The following is a 14,239-nucleotide window of genomic DNA, read 5'->3' on the forward strand; positions in this document are numbered from 1 at the left end:
ATCTCTGGGTACCTGCTGGCTTGACTACTGTTGCAGGTTTCCATGTCCCTGTTGGAAGCTGGAAGCGGATCGTGGCTCCCACTGGTAGTGCAGGCAGTGGTCTGGCATTCCTGTCATAATATTGTTTTTGTCATGTTTGGCACTGTTCTCTCCTGCTGTGAGCGGTGCTGCGACAGGCAAGCTCTGGTTGTAGATGCTTTTCAGTGGTGGGAAGGATGGAGCGCAGACAATTGCTCATGAGTAGCTGCGCTGGCGATTTCAAACCATCCACTGGTGTGTTTCTATACTCCAACAAGCTGAGGTACAGGTCAGTTCTCTGAGAGTGTGCTTTGTCCATGAGAGCTTTGGCAGTCTGAACTGTTTTTTCTGCTAGCCCGTTGCTCTGTGGATACAGAGGACTGCTTGTGACATGCTTGAAGTCCCATGCATGAGCAAAAGCTTTAAACTCTTGTGAACTGTAGAAAGGTCCATTATCGCTGACTAGTGTCTGTGGTATTCCAAATCGAGCGAACATGGCCTTCAGCTTTTGGATGACTACTGAGGAGGTGAGGCTGGTGATTTTTTCTACCTCAAAGTACCTACTATAATAGTCAACTACAACTACATAGTCAGTACTGTTCCATGTGAACAGATCAGTGGCTATTACCTGCCAAGGTTGTTCTGGGATTGGGTGTGACATCATAGGCTCTTTTGGGAGTGAGCTGCGTCGCTCAAGGCAGGTGCTGCAGGTCCTGCAGGTCCCTACTAGTGTCTCCATCTGCTTACCCATCCTTGGCCAGAACAGCACATCTCTTGCACGTTGTTTGCACTTTTCCATCCCTAAGTGTCCTGTGTGAATGCGTGAAAGCATTTCAGCCCTGAGTGAGTGCGGCACGATGATTTTCTCTCCTTTCAGTAGGATGCCATCTGTCTCTGATATCTCATCCCTATGATTCCAATACTCTGAGACTGCAGGTGGACATTTTTTGATTTTCTCGGGCCACCCTGCTTGGATCACCTGTCTCAGCACTGAGAGCTGCTCATCTTTGGCTATAGCAGCTCTGATCTCTGCCATTTATCTCTGCCAGGTATTTGTGAAACCGCCTACATCCAAAGAGCACTGCATATAGCTCCTTTTTGATCTGAGCATAGTTCTCTTCAGTTTCAGTCAGTGTCTTTGATGCGTATGGGACTGGTTTCTCTTCCTGGAGCAGGACAGCTCCTAAGCCGTGTTTGGAAACTCGACTTGTAACTTCACATCCTTTGTGTGATCGAAGTAGGTGAGTACTGGGCCAGGCTCCTGTGTTAGGATGTCTTTTACTCGTTGAAAGGCTACATCATGATTTGAGTCCCACACAAACTCCTTTAACAGTTGCCAGAGTGGAGCTGTTGCCTCTGACATTCTCGGGGCGAACCTGGAAAGGTAAGTGACCATGAACAGGATGGTCACTAAATCTGCCTTGCATTGTGGGTTAGGCATTTCTTTGATGGCCTTAATCTTGTTCGGGTCAGGGCGGATGCCTTCTCTTGTCAGCTTGTGCCCAAAATAGCTTACCTCAGGCACATAGATTTTACACTTGTCCTTATTCAGCTTTATGCCTTTTTCTCTGGTTCTCTCCAGCATGGCACGCAGGCTGGCGTCGTGCTCCTCTTGAAACGGTACCTGCCGTAGATCGTGTTGAACGTGGTTAGCATAGATGAGTCGTGTGTGAGCTTTATATTCAACACACTCTCACTCCCTAAGCGTCCAATAGCGACGTTTGGTCAGTGTCCGTGGCGTCCAATTGTGACGCTCCTAGGCTCCTTCAGCGTCATAAAGGGACGCAAATAGCTTTCAACTGATTGCAATGTATTCCCATCTGCGTCGGGATTTGACGCTCATGGAAGCACGGCATTCATTTATGCCGGCTGCCCTTAAAGGCAATGTGAGCGTCCATTCCCATTGGATAACGGCGAATTGTACACCCGGAAGTAAGTATTCCTCTTACTGTCGATTGATTTTACAGTGATATCTGCACTACTCATCGACTAAAAAACACCAGATTATCCTTGTTAATTACACAATATTGATTGGTTTAAATTGTGTGCAATGCTTTTGTATTTTTCCCCTTCGATTCGGAGAAACAAATATTTTTTCTGAGTAAAGGATGGCAGAAGACACTACACTACCCAGAATCCCCAGCGTCTATGTCACATGATCTTCAAATTTCTCCCTGCAGAAAAAGAAAACATGGCCGAAATTCGTTTTATTCTTGGTAGAAAATGCCTATTTTAAAGTTAGTTTGGCCATTAAAATGCGTTTTGATGTCATTTGATGCGAGAAATATGAGTTGTTATTTCAGATTATGTGTGCAGTGGATGTACATGATCTTTAGTTTGCTAGTTATTACGAAGATTACTTCAGGAAATCGCGACGTTTTCATTGTTACCAAGGTGGTTGCTAGGGACGCTGCTATCGATATTATTTCTGTTATGTTGTGTAACTGTTTAATGGTGTTATCTTTATTGCTACCCCCTTCCCCGTAAATGTATAGTGTTGGTCCACAGCCTAAACATATTAGTTTAACAAAATCCGCATCTAAAGATAGCCTACGTTATTTCCCCCCTGTGCAATTCCAGTCTCACATCTCACAGCACATCGTCATTAACAGACCGAAAACATTAAAAAAAAAAAATAATAATCCTTTATTCCGAGTGTGCTTGCTTTTCTCTTTGAAAGTCATCACATAACGGCATTGTAATACACGGTTCGGCTGCATTACATATTACATATCTGCCGTAGTTCTGTATTTATAGAGCCCTGATGAGAAGACAAACATGAGGAACTGAAAACGTGACGTGGATCATAAATATATCAGCCATTAAACAACATCTTACATTTCTTTTCACACAATACGTCTCCTTGCAATATCAACACTAATTCGGCTCACTTTTATATTTGATCCAATTGGTAGATAGGCGGTATTTACACCATAAAGGTGCACAGCTGATATAAAGGGACACCTGGTGGTTAAAGCATGTTATTGAATTTAATTATTTTTATTATTAGATATTAATACGATCCCTATAAAGTATATTCATTACTCGTTATTCTCTACTAATAGTTAATTAAAGACTGTATGTAATGACTATTTTGCACATCCCTTTCAAGATTTCATGATTTTCTAAGGTTTATTGACATATCATATAGGCCTACACAACTGTGGTGTAGTTCTGCACTGAATGAAAAACTTGGGTTGCAGGTTCCTCAATAGTGCATTACAAGACATCTATCAATATTTGTGCATACCTCCAGCAATGTTAACTATGTTGAAGCACTTATTTTAACTGATATTATACATAATGTATTATGCTCTTATAAGATGTATGTAGATATTTCATCTCCGGCCTTGTCAGGTATTGAACAATCAATAAATAAAGAACACAGAATTGTTGAATATAAAACACAGAATTTGTGTGATTATACTAAATGATTTTCAAATAAACACAACTGCATATTTAACTGTTACACATGCTGATGTAACGCAAATGTTCCAATCTTAAGCTGATCGATGGCTACTGCCATATTTGCAAAATGTGCCTCTGAACCTTGACAAGTGCATGTTTCAGGCTTATCAATTAATGTAATGTAATATTATCACAGGGGTCACACACATAAGACCAGCTGTTAAATAAAGCTCTTCTGACCTTAGCTGGCATGTGGGTATATATATTAATACTGCCCATAATGGGCACAAGCAATTTTCACCCATTTATTAATGCGAGTGTTTCCTGTCCCCTAAACCTCCAGGGATGTACACAGTTTAATACTGGCAACTTCTTATTATGGGAAATACGAAAACGTCTTTTAAAACTACAACTCCCAGTAGAGACGTGCCATAGAGAACATGTTGCGAAACAGAATAGCCAGCATGTGTAGTTCTGGGGACGGGGTGGGAGAGGGGGGACGCGGTGGACCCGTTCAAATCCAGTTTTGGACAGTCTGCCGTGGTTCCATCCCATTTCAAGTGCTGTTCGAGAATCGGCTTAACCCTCGGAGCACACTCTCCAATCACAGAGCTTGAGGACTATCACAGGGTTTGTCAAACAGAGCACATGGTGTAGTCCAAACTATAGCTGGGGATTCTGGGTAGTGTAGTGTCTTCTGCCATCCTTTACTCATGGGAATGGACGCTCACATTACCTTCACGGCCCGTCTACACTATAGCGTCGACAGCGTCGAAAGCTCCAATCTGCCCATTCACTTTCAATGGGGTGACGTCACGTAGCCGCGCTTTTTCGCCGAACTGAATTGTGGGTAGCAGAGCGGTCCGTCTCAGGCGACAGAAGTTGAACAATGTTCAACTTCTGTCGCCTGAGACGCCGGAGTAGCCAGCGCCAGACAATCAAATCCCGTTTCCCAAAATCTGACAGCTGAAGCCGTAGCCAATCAAACCGCGTCTAAGCTGGGAGAGATATCCCGCCGTTCATTTCTATATTTCAAAAAAAGTCAGAGGAGAAACTAACTATCGCCGTAGCAAATCACCCGGTTTTGTATGACCAGACCCTCTTCACCTACCGGGATACAAACCGGAGGAACCAGGCATGGAGGGAGGTGGCAGAGACAGTGGGGGAAACTGGTAGGTTTTCGCCTGTTGGGGAGTTTATATATATATTGCTCGCATAAAATCCCCGGGGGTTTTTGCTTTGTATGTCAGGGGCGGGAGATTCATGTGATTGGTTGTTGGTCGTGTTGCTTGAATAAAATCCCCAAGCTACAGACACGTTAAGCTCCAAGCTATTTTTGAAGCTGTAGTGTGGACGCTCCGTTAAGGGCAGCCGACATAAACGAATGCCGTGCTTCCATGAGCATCAAATCCCGACGCAGATGGGAATACATTGCAATCAGTTGAAAGATATTTGCGTCCCTTTATGACGCTGAAGGAGCCTAGGAGCGTCACAATTGGACGCCACGGACACTGACCAAACGTCGTTATTGGACGCTTAGGGAGTGAGAGTGTGTTGTTATATTTCAGTATCCAGATCTGGCGTCTAGTACACTGAAATACTGTGCTCCAGCCAGTTTTGGTGTGATGTCATCTAGAGTAGGGAGTGGATAGTGGGGTCTTTGGATAGCTTTGTTCAGGGCGCGGGGGTCTAGGCATATTCTCAGCCTATTTGTTTTCGGCTTTTCCAACACTACTAGTGCATTAACCCATTCAGTTGGCTCTGTGACTTTTTGGATAACGTCCAGTTTTTCCATGTCGTCCAACTCATCCTTGAGCCGGTCACGCAGAGCATATGGGATGCGTCGAGGTGGACATACCACTGGTGGTACAGAGGGTTTGAGTTGGAAACTGCATTCTCCAGGAAACAGTCCGATTGCCTTTAAACACATCAGCAAACTCTTCCATCATGGTTGTGTGTGTCATCGGCTTTGCATCAACTACATGTATCATTTTGACTAGGTTTAAATCTAGACATGCTCTTAAGCCTAACAGAGGTGGAGCATTTGTATGGACTATGTCAAAACCTACCATGGCTGTTTTCTCACCATGTTTACATGTCAGTCTACATGTTCCTTCTGCTTTTATCCTGTGCCCACCATAATCTGAGAGTTTGCTTGATGGGGGGCCTAGTATTACACTTCCATATATCTTGCGGAATGTGTCTGCTGGTATAATACTAGTCTGAGCACCAGTGTCCATTTTAAACTTCAGTTTGTTCCTCGCTTTTCCTATTTCTACTTCTGCATATGCCTGTTCTCTATCTGTGTTTTCATGCTCTTTTATGATAGCATCAATATAGAGTTCTTCTAGTGACTGTTCTGCACTGTTTGAGATGGTATGCAATTTTCTGGGATTATATCTCGTCTGTGGCTGCTATATTTGTGACTAGAGATGTCCCGATCCGATCACGTGATTTTTAAAAGATCGGAATCGGGAGAAAAAGATCGGGGATCGGGAATCCTTAAAAAAATTATTTTATTTAATGTTACAAAACAAAAATTACCATGTTCACGTCTTAAAGTCATCCTGAGGCCTTAGTTTTGGTTTAAAATTACACAACATCATGTATGTGTTGCTTCTTTTGGGCTTGTTTTCATAGACCTGGTTGCTTATTTCTCTCAAATCTGGCAACAGTGGGCGCAGTGTCTAATAGTAGCAGTAAGCTAACGAGAGGCTACGTTTAGCTGGTGACTCGGGAGTCGGGACAGAGCAAATGTCAGCAGTTTGGAAGTATTCTAAAATTGAAAGCGAAGGCAGTGTAACAGCCAGATGCAATGTTTGCAAGGCGGAGGTTCCGCGTGGCAATAGAGTCTGGCTGCAGACAAGGAGGCGTTTCCTATAGGGGCGTTTCCTATAGGGGCGTTTCCTATAGGGGCGTTTCCTATAGTGAACGACGGGAGCCGGTACTCGCCCGCGAACGAGACGTTTTTTGTTTTGTTTTTGCGGAGGGATCTAGATCGGCATGAAGGCACATTATGCAATGTGCAATGTGGACATTATCCCGCTTATTACACATGGCCACATTCTCAACAAAGTAACAACATGACTCCCAATAATAATTTAAATGCTTTTATGGATTTAGAAAAAGATTTTATTAATTTAAAAAATAGTTTTATGTATTGATTTAAATTGACATGCATCCGCTAAGAAAAGTAGTCCGTTGTTACTGTTTGAACTAACGTAACAACGGCAGGAACTGCTTCTATAGTGTTTTTGAGGAGCTTTTTGATTACAGATTTGAAAACATCGTTGCTTGCTTTAAAAGTAGCACAATTCATTATGTCAAACCTTGAAAGATATCCCTGCCCTAATGCCAAAAGTAACTGGCAACTGAATATATGTCGCCGTAGCTATGATGTCTATGTCTGGACCGTTGCGTAAAAAGGAGGGTTTCTGCCCCATTACTTCTCTTCTTACTTCTATAAGAATAAAACACAGAGGACGGAGATCTCTTTTTGTCCCCCTCTTCTCCCCGCTGCAGCCTAGCAGTTGATCTCAAAGCACGCTCCCCTCTCCTGCAGGGAGAAAAACTATATTTATATACTTTATATAGGTTGATACAGTAGCCCCTTTTTTAAATAGTTTTTATAGGTGTTGCCATTTGTTTTGTGTAAGTGATATATGTGTACACATATACATCATTAGTCAAAACAGTGCTACATTTGATTTAATTAAAAGGTATAATATGTGGTAAACTGAAGAGCCCTTGAGCCAAATGATCCGGCTCAGCAAGAAGAGCCGGAATTCCCATCACTAGAACAATGACTTCTTCTGCGAGGATTTATAAAAGCAGCTGGAATCCCTTAAGTTGCTATTGGATAAAAAAAAAGTTAGGAAACGCCCCTATAGGAAACGCCTCCTTGCTGCGGTCTGCAGCCAGACCCATCTCCCGCATGGTGGAAAGAACTACGGTGGCCCTGAAGTGCAAGACACCACAGCATTTCAGAAAACACCACAGCATTTCACAAAACACTACAGCATTTCAGAAAACGCCACAGCATTTCACAAAACACCACAGCATTTCAGAAAACACCACAGCATTTCAGAAAACACCACAGCATTTCACAAAACACTACAGCATTTCACAAAACACATACAGCATTACAGAAAACGCCACAGCATTTCACAAAACACTACAGCATTTCACAAAACACCACAGCATTTCACAAAACACCACAGCTGTACATACACGAAAGGGGAGTTAGTCGGTTCTGTAAGAGCAGCGGGACCGGCTTTACAAGATGTTGGTGAGTAATATGAGTGCAATGTGTAACGTTAATGTCAGCTAGCTAACATTAGCTAACAAGGTACACTAACGTGTTTTGTTTCAGGAACTAGTTTTCTCCTTAAGAACTTCGTGGTCTCTGTGTATGCTGTGGATAACATTAGTGTTCACAAGAACAAGGTACACTCCCGTGTTTTGTTTTAATTGCTCTTCAGATTGAAGCGGCCAGTTTTATATCGACTATACAGTATAGTCTATACTGTATGTGTGATCTCCTTTTACATCTCGTTGTGTCATTTGAGTTTATTTGCTGTGTGTAGATTCAAGGATTTTGGTGACATGAACATGACCATCGCGGAGGCAGTCCAGTTACCATCCTTCTGTCTCCGTGAGGAGGGTGGGTCATATATTCAGGGTTCGTACGGGTGCTTGAAATCCTTGAAAATGCTTGAAATTTGACGTGGTGTTTTCAAGGTTGGGAAAGTGCTTGAATTTTGGGAATGGTGCTTGAAATTGAGATAAAGTGCTTGAAAATGTAAATGCTTTACTTTTACAAAAAATTGCTGTCTGACTGAATAGTTCGCTTTTTAGATTAAAAGAAAAGAATTGCTTCTCTTCTACATAAAACATCTCCGTTGCGGCCTTCCCGCGCTATGCGCGCAACCTGCAAGTGTTTGTGTTACGTGTGACCTGGGCATTCTGATGAGAGTGATAGATGACTGTGTGCCAGGAGGTTGCAGTTTCAACGAGCGTTGGCTAGCAGAAGACAAATACAAGCCATGGCTAAGACGAGGGTCAAGCCCACGAGTAGCCTCCTGCAAAGTTTGCAAAAATAACGATGCGAGAGTCTGCGCTGACGAGCCACATGAAAGGTACGCCGTAGTAGGGCATTTTAGATTAGGCTAACGTTGCATGTTACGTTTGTTTAAGCTAACGTTAGCGAGCTGAATAGCGAACTCCATGAGGGATAATAATAATTGCAGGGGACAATCATGTTAGAGGAGCGTACCTATGTTATGTGCGTTACAGTCGCCATCGTGTGGTGTTCAGAGGATGAAGCTCTCACGGCATTTCGTGTTATAGTCACGAAATATAATCTATTGATTCGACACAGAGCGATTTAAAAAGCAATGTATTTCTACTGGTAGTATGTTTCGTGCCTAAACCAAATGTGACTTGCTCTATCGAAATCAGTCACATTGACCCGAAACACTCACAAGAAACACCGGCTGTTGTTATGCTTGCTGTGACGTTACATTAGTCCGTTCACTGCTTGTAATTATGCCGAAGCTTCAAAGTTGTATTTATCATCTGAATTTGCCGAAACAAGTTTAATATTCTGAAAGCCAAGACTTTGTTGATTTGAAAACATGAAAACAAACTGTCTTTTATATAAAATTGAAGTATTATACAATTAAAACTACATTTTGCTTTAATCCCATGTAATTGTAGAATGAACACAGTCTTCCTTTGGAGATGTATAAGTCAGGAGTCTTAAGTAGTCAACATTACCTAAAATCATTGTACACATTTGTACATATTATTTTCCACTTGTTACCATTGTGAGTCTAATTGTATGCAGCTCTGCGTGATTTTGTGGCTACAATTCAGGCTAATACACTACCAGAGGTGGATAAGTACTCAGATGTTGTACTTGAGTAAAAGTAGAAGTACTCAGATATTGTTTGAGTAAAAGTAGAAGTACTCAGATCTTGTACTTGAGTAAAAGTAGAAGTACTCAGATATTGTTTGAGTAAAAGTAGAAGTACTCAGATCTTGTAGTGAAATTATAAGTACTCAGATATTGTACTTAGTAAAAGTAGAAGTACTCAGATCTTGTACTTGAGTAAAAGTAGAAGTACTCAGATCTTGTACTTGAGTCAAAGTAGAAGTACTCAGGTCTTGTACTTGAGTAAAAGTAGAAGTAATCAGATCTTGTACTTGTGTAAAAGTAGAAGTACTCAGATCTTGTACTTGAGTAAAAGTACAAGTACTCAGATGTTGTACTTGAGTAAAAGTAGAAGTACTCAGATCTTGTACTTGAGTAAAAGTAGAAGTACTCAGATCTTGTACTTAGTAAAAGTAGAAGTACCAGAGTGTAGGAATACTCTGTTACAGTAAAAGTCCTGCATTCAAAATGTTCCTCAAGTGAAAATAGAAAAGTATTCTCATCTAAATATAGTGAAAGACAGTAAAAGTAGTCGTTGTGCAGATTGGTCCATTTCAGAATAATATATATGATTAGTGCTGCGTACCGGCCAGCCGAACCGGTACTGGACTTGTAAAAAGTTTCGGTTCAAGTCCGGTTAAAACCGGAACGTCGGGGACCGGTACTTGGACTCGCAAAAAAACTAGCACTTACGTATATTCTGGTGTCTGTGGTTATTTAAACATTCCCTGATGAACGTTATTCAGCGTCAATAAATGAGTGCTAATCCCAGTGTGCTCAGTGTACAACATCACATGTCATTTCACCTTCGATTCACGGTTTGAAAACGTAGCATTTCGCCACATGCTAATGCTAACCGGAAGTGAATAATTTTCAGAATAAAAGTATTAAGTTAATAGTGTGAACTTCCGGTTTTTTCAGAATAAAACTGATTTAAATTAAATAGTGTATTTAATTCAAAATTACGCCATATCAACATTGATTTTAATTTCTAACAGTATGTATGTACATCACTATGTATGTAGTATGTACTGTATAATGTACACATGCAGAGTTGTAGAAAATACATGGTGTACACAGACAGTACACTCTGACTGCTCAGGGACTGTTTGGTTACTTTAGTTTGGTAAATGAAATAAATGTTTGAACTTTGTAGTAGTTCACTGCAGTTGCTGTCATAAGTCATTTGTAGACTAAGTGGCAAAAAGTGTTTTTTTACATTTGTACTTTGTAGAGAAATGTGGACACAAGTTGGAAGGGAGCGCAATAAACCTGACGAGTTTGAAATTGAGTTGATTATGAGTTAATTTTCAATTGATAATTAGCTCACAATAAGTTCACTTTAGTTACTCACACAACTTGACACAAGCCATGGGTTCAGGTCCGGACTTATAAGTCTGGACCTGAACCTGAACCTCTGGACTTGAGTCCGGACCTGAACCTGAATGTGAGTCCAGGTACGCAGCACTATAAATATGATATGTTTTATAATGATTGATCATGAAAGTGTTCTCAGAGCTGGTGAAGGTGCAGCGAGTCTGAAGTACTTTGTAGACTGCAGGGTAGCTGGTGGATTTACTCTGGGTGGAACTAAAGTCTGATTCAACACTTGATTAGATTTCACATCATTCATCTGTGAAGTAACTAAAGGGATTAAATACATGTAGTGGAGGAAAGTACACCATGTACCTCTGAACTGTAGTGGAGTAGAAGTACACCATGTACCTCTGAACTGTTGTGCAGTAGAAGTACACCATGTACCTCTGAACTGTAGAGGAGTAGAAGTACACCATGTACCTCTGACTTGCGTTCACTACCAACAATTAATCAATAATGTATTGAAAAGTTATTTGGCTGATTGTTGTATATTGGCTCAGCCAGGTTATATGGGAGGCCTAGTCTATGTACAGGTCACTAATTTTGAAATATTAAACTTAGTTTTCTTTTCTTTAATTTTTCATCCTCGTGTAGAATGCTATCACGAAACACACATTTGGTTGTTTATAGCATAAAGAACATCTGATTTAATGTGAGGTAGGGAAATAATCATTTGAGTATGTGTATATAAATATGTAATTTACAACAGCTGTAAGATGCTTGAAAAGCTGGAAAATGCACCTTGAAAATGCTTGAAAAGTGCTTGAATTTGACTTTTGAAAAGGTGTAAGAACCCTGTATATTCTCAAGGAGAATCACCCATACTGGCACCAGGTCCAAGGGCAGCTGCACATCACAGACCGGAGTCTCTGCTACTTTGTTGTGTGGACCAGAAGGAGGCGTTCATCATCCTCATCCCCAAAGACCCTGCATGGCATGGAAATCTCCTCCTCCTGGAGAACTTCTACAGCCAGCATATGCTCCCTGTGTTGGCCAGTAGAGAGGAGGACATTTAAATAAACATACTCTTAACACCCTGGGACTCTGCGTTGTGTTCCGTATGTGTGATGGGGTGTTATGCAGAGGGGAGGAAAACAGGACACAGCAGATTGGGATTGTGGTGACGCTGAGCAGTTATTTAATTGTTGCATGTAATTATTATTATACTGCGTGCTTCTTAGTTATTCCATCTTTTGCTGTAACATGGATCTGTATGTAACTCTATATTTACTTGCTATCTACCACACTTCCTTCTACATCATACACCATCATCATTATACATGATGGTGTATATAGGATATATATATATATATATATATATATTTGTATACATATCTGTAAATGGTAAATGGACTGTACTTATATAGCGCTTTATCCAGTCTTTAAGACCCCTCAAAGCGCTTTACATACTACATGTCATTCACCCATTCATACTGAGCAGTGTATGTTACTCTAGGAACTAACATTCATACACATTCACACACCGCTGGCCATGCCATCGGTAAATTGTATAATTTAATTATTCGTATTTGGGATTGTTGGAAACGTCTTTTTGATCTCTGTCTATAAACACAAACTGAGTAAGATTGACAATAAAGTTGACTTTGAAAAATATATATATTCTGTTGGCGAAATGAATCCAAATTAAATGTTGGACTGAACTACAACTACGCCTTTAAATCTCTACGGACTGTTTTTCAGTGGGATGGCAAGTTCCTATCTTTAAACATTTATTAGTTTTTTCTCAGAACAGATTTGATTTTCTGAAGTTAATTTAACTTTGGCGACCATGTAAGGTCATTATTAAAAGGTACAATCAATTTGTTTAGGGTTGACTAAAATAATGAAAAACATTTCATTTGGATAATTTACTGACAGAATAAGAAACTCAATAATGCTCTACTCACCTGTTCCTTTTTATAAAGTGAAACAGTTGAAACGATAGATTTTAGTAAACTTAAAAACAACCTTCTCCAAAAGCTATCAAGGAATATACCGAATACTTATTTTAGAACTTTATTACATATTATTTGTATATAGTTTGAATGATCCATAATTGACAGAAGCTTGTGTTTACACTGACCTGTTACTCATATATTAATGTCTTTGTAACTTCTTTAAACCACTACCTCACTCATTTCTTTCATTCATCACGGTTCAGTAAACTAAGTGACACATGAACCAGTTTAATCATTATAATAACGTAGGATTGCAACTCTTTGAAACTGTAGGTGGCTCTTAAAAGAGCCGTTGTGTTTGGGTGTGCTGGTCTCAGGTCAGTTTAAGCCCTCTCTCCGCGGATGCGGCGGGCCAGCTGGATGTCCTTGGGCATGATGGTGACCCTCTTTGCTTGGTTCATCTTACTGGGGGGCAGCTACATGGATGCCGGTTCAGTCCACAGTCATTGTGCAGTTGAAGGCAGAATGAATGTATTATTGACTCCGAATGAAGCACAACCTTCATTTCATACAATACATTGACTTTATTTGTAATTGTGTAAAAACATATGAGCATAATGATTAGCAAGCAGGACCTGCAGGAACAGAGCACGGCGCCGGATGGAGCTGGGAAGAGAGAAGAATAAAGAAAACAGATCAACTTCATTATCGGATATTAAAAATTCAATTTCAAAACAAGTTGCCACTCCTACAGTTTTCTAGTGTGTAAAGATGATTTCACATGACCTATGCACAATATCACACTCAATACATGTGTGTCTCTGGGGGGTGCATTGTGCCTTTGATGTATATAAATAATATACCATAACCAAATACTATTACGTACAGTGGAAATCAGGTTGCCAGGGCAGGTCAGTGTGCATGTTCCTCAGGGTCTCAGCAGTTACAGGTGAGGGAAAGGAAATAAAAGAGAAAAAGGTCAGTAACAACACTTTAAAGTAACAACACTTTGAGTAATTATCTCTTCTAATAATTTTCTCTCAGTAATCACTCAACTACTGTCTTTCCAACAAACAGATTGACTCACCCTTACTGTCATCACAATGAAACACGTCCAGAAGAATCTGTCATGCAAAGCTCCCTGCCTGCCTTCGACTCTCCCTGACTGCTTCCATAGCACCCGGTGGATGGCGCAGTAGGCTACTCTTCAAATGTTTCACGAAATACTTACCATCTACTCTTACTCTTACTTCATGTAATAAAATAATAACTTCATGGTAAGGCTACTAAAAATGACAAGGCTAAGTAATGTAATGCTAACTAACGTGCTCGCTACTTGTCGCTACTAGCTAGGTAGCTAACTTGACTGTGTTCCATGCACAACATGTATATTACCTGATATGTCTGATCCAGCGACTCCTGGTCCTTTCATCAGACGGGAATCGATAGAACGAGCAAGTGGTATGATCACTTATGTGATTACAACCTGGTACAAAGCACACATGCATCTTGTAAAAGTGAATTTATTTTTAGCAATCTCTTATTTATTGGAGGGAATAAATCAGTTATGAGATCTTCTTCTTCTTCGCTTTATTTACGAGTC

The sequence above is a fragment of the Pseudochaenichthys georgianus genome, chromosome 9 (genome assembly GCF_902827115.2).
Source record: "Pseudochaenichthys georgianus chromosome 9, fPseGeo1.2, whole genome shotgun sequence".
Taxonomy (NCBI): Eukaryota; Metazoa; Chordata; class Actinopteri; order Perciformes; family Channichthyidae; genus Pseudochaenichthys; species Pseudochaenichthys georgianus.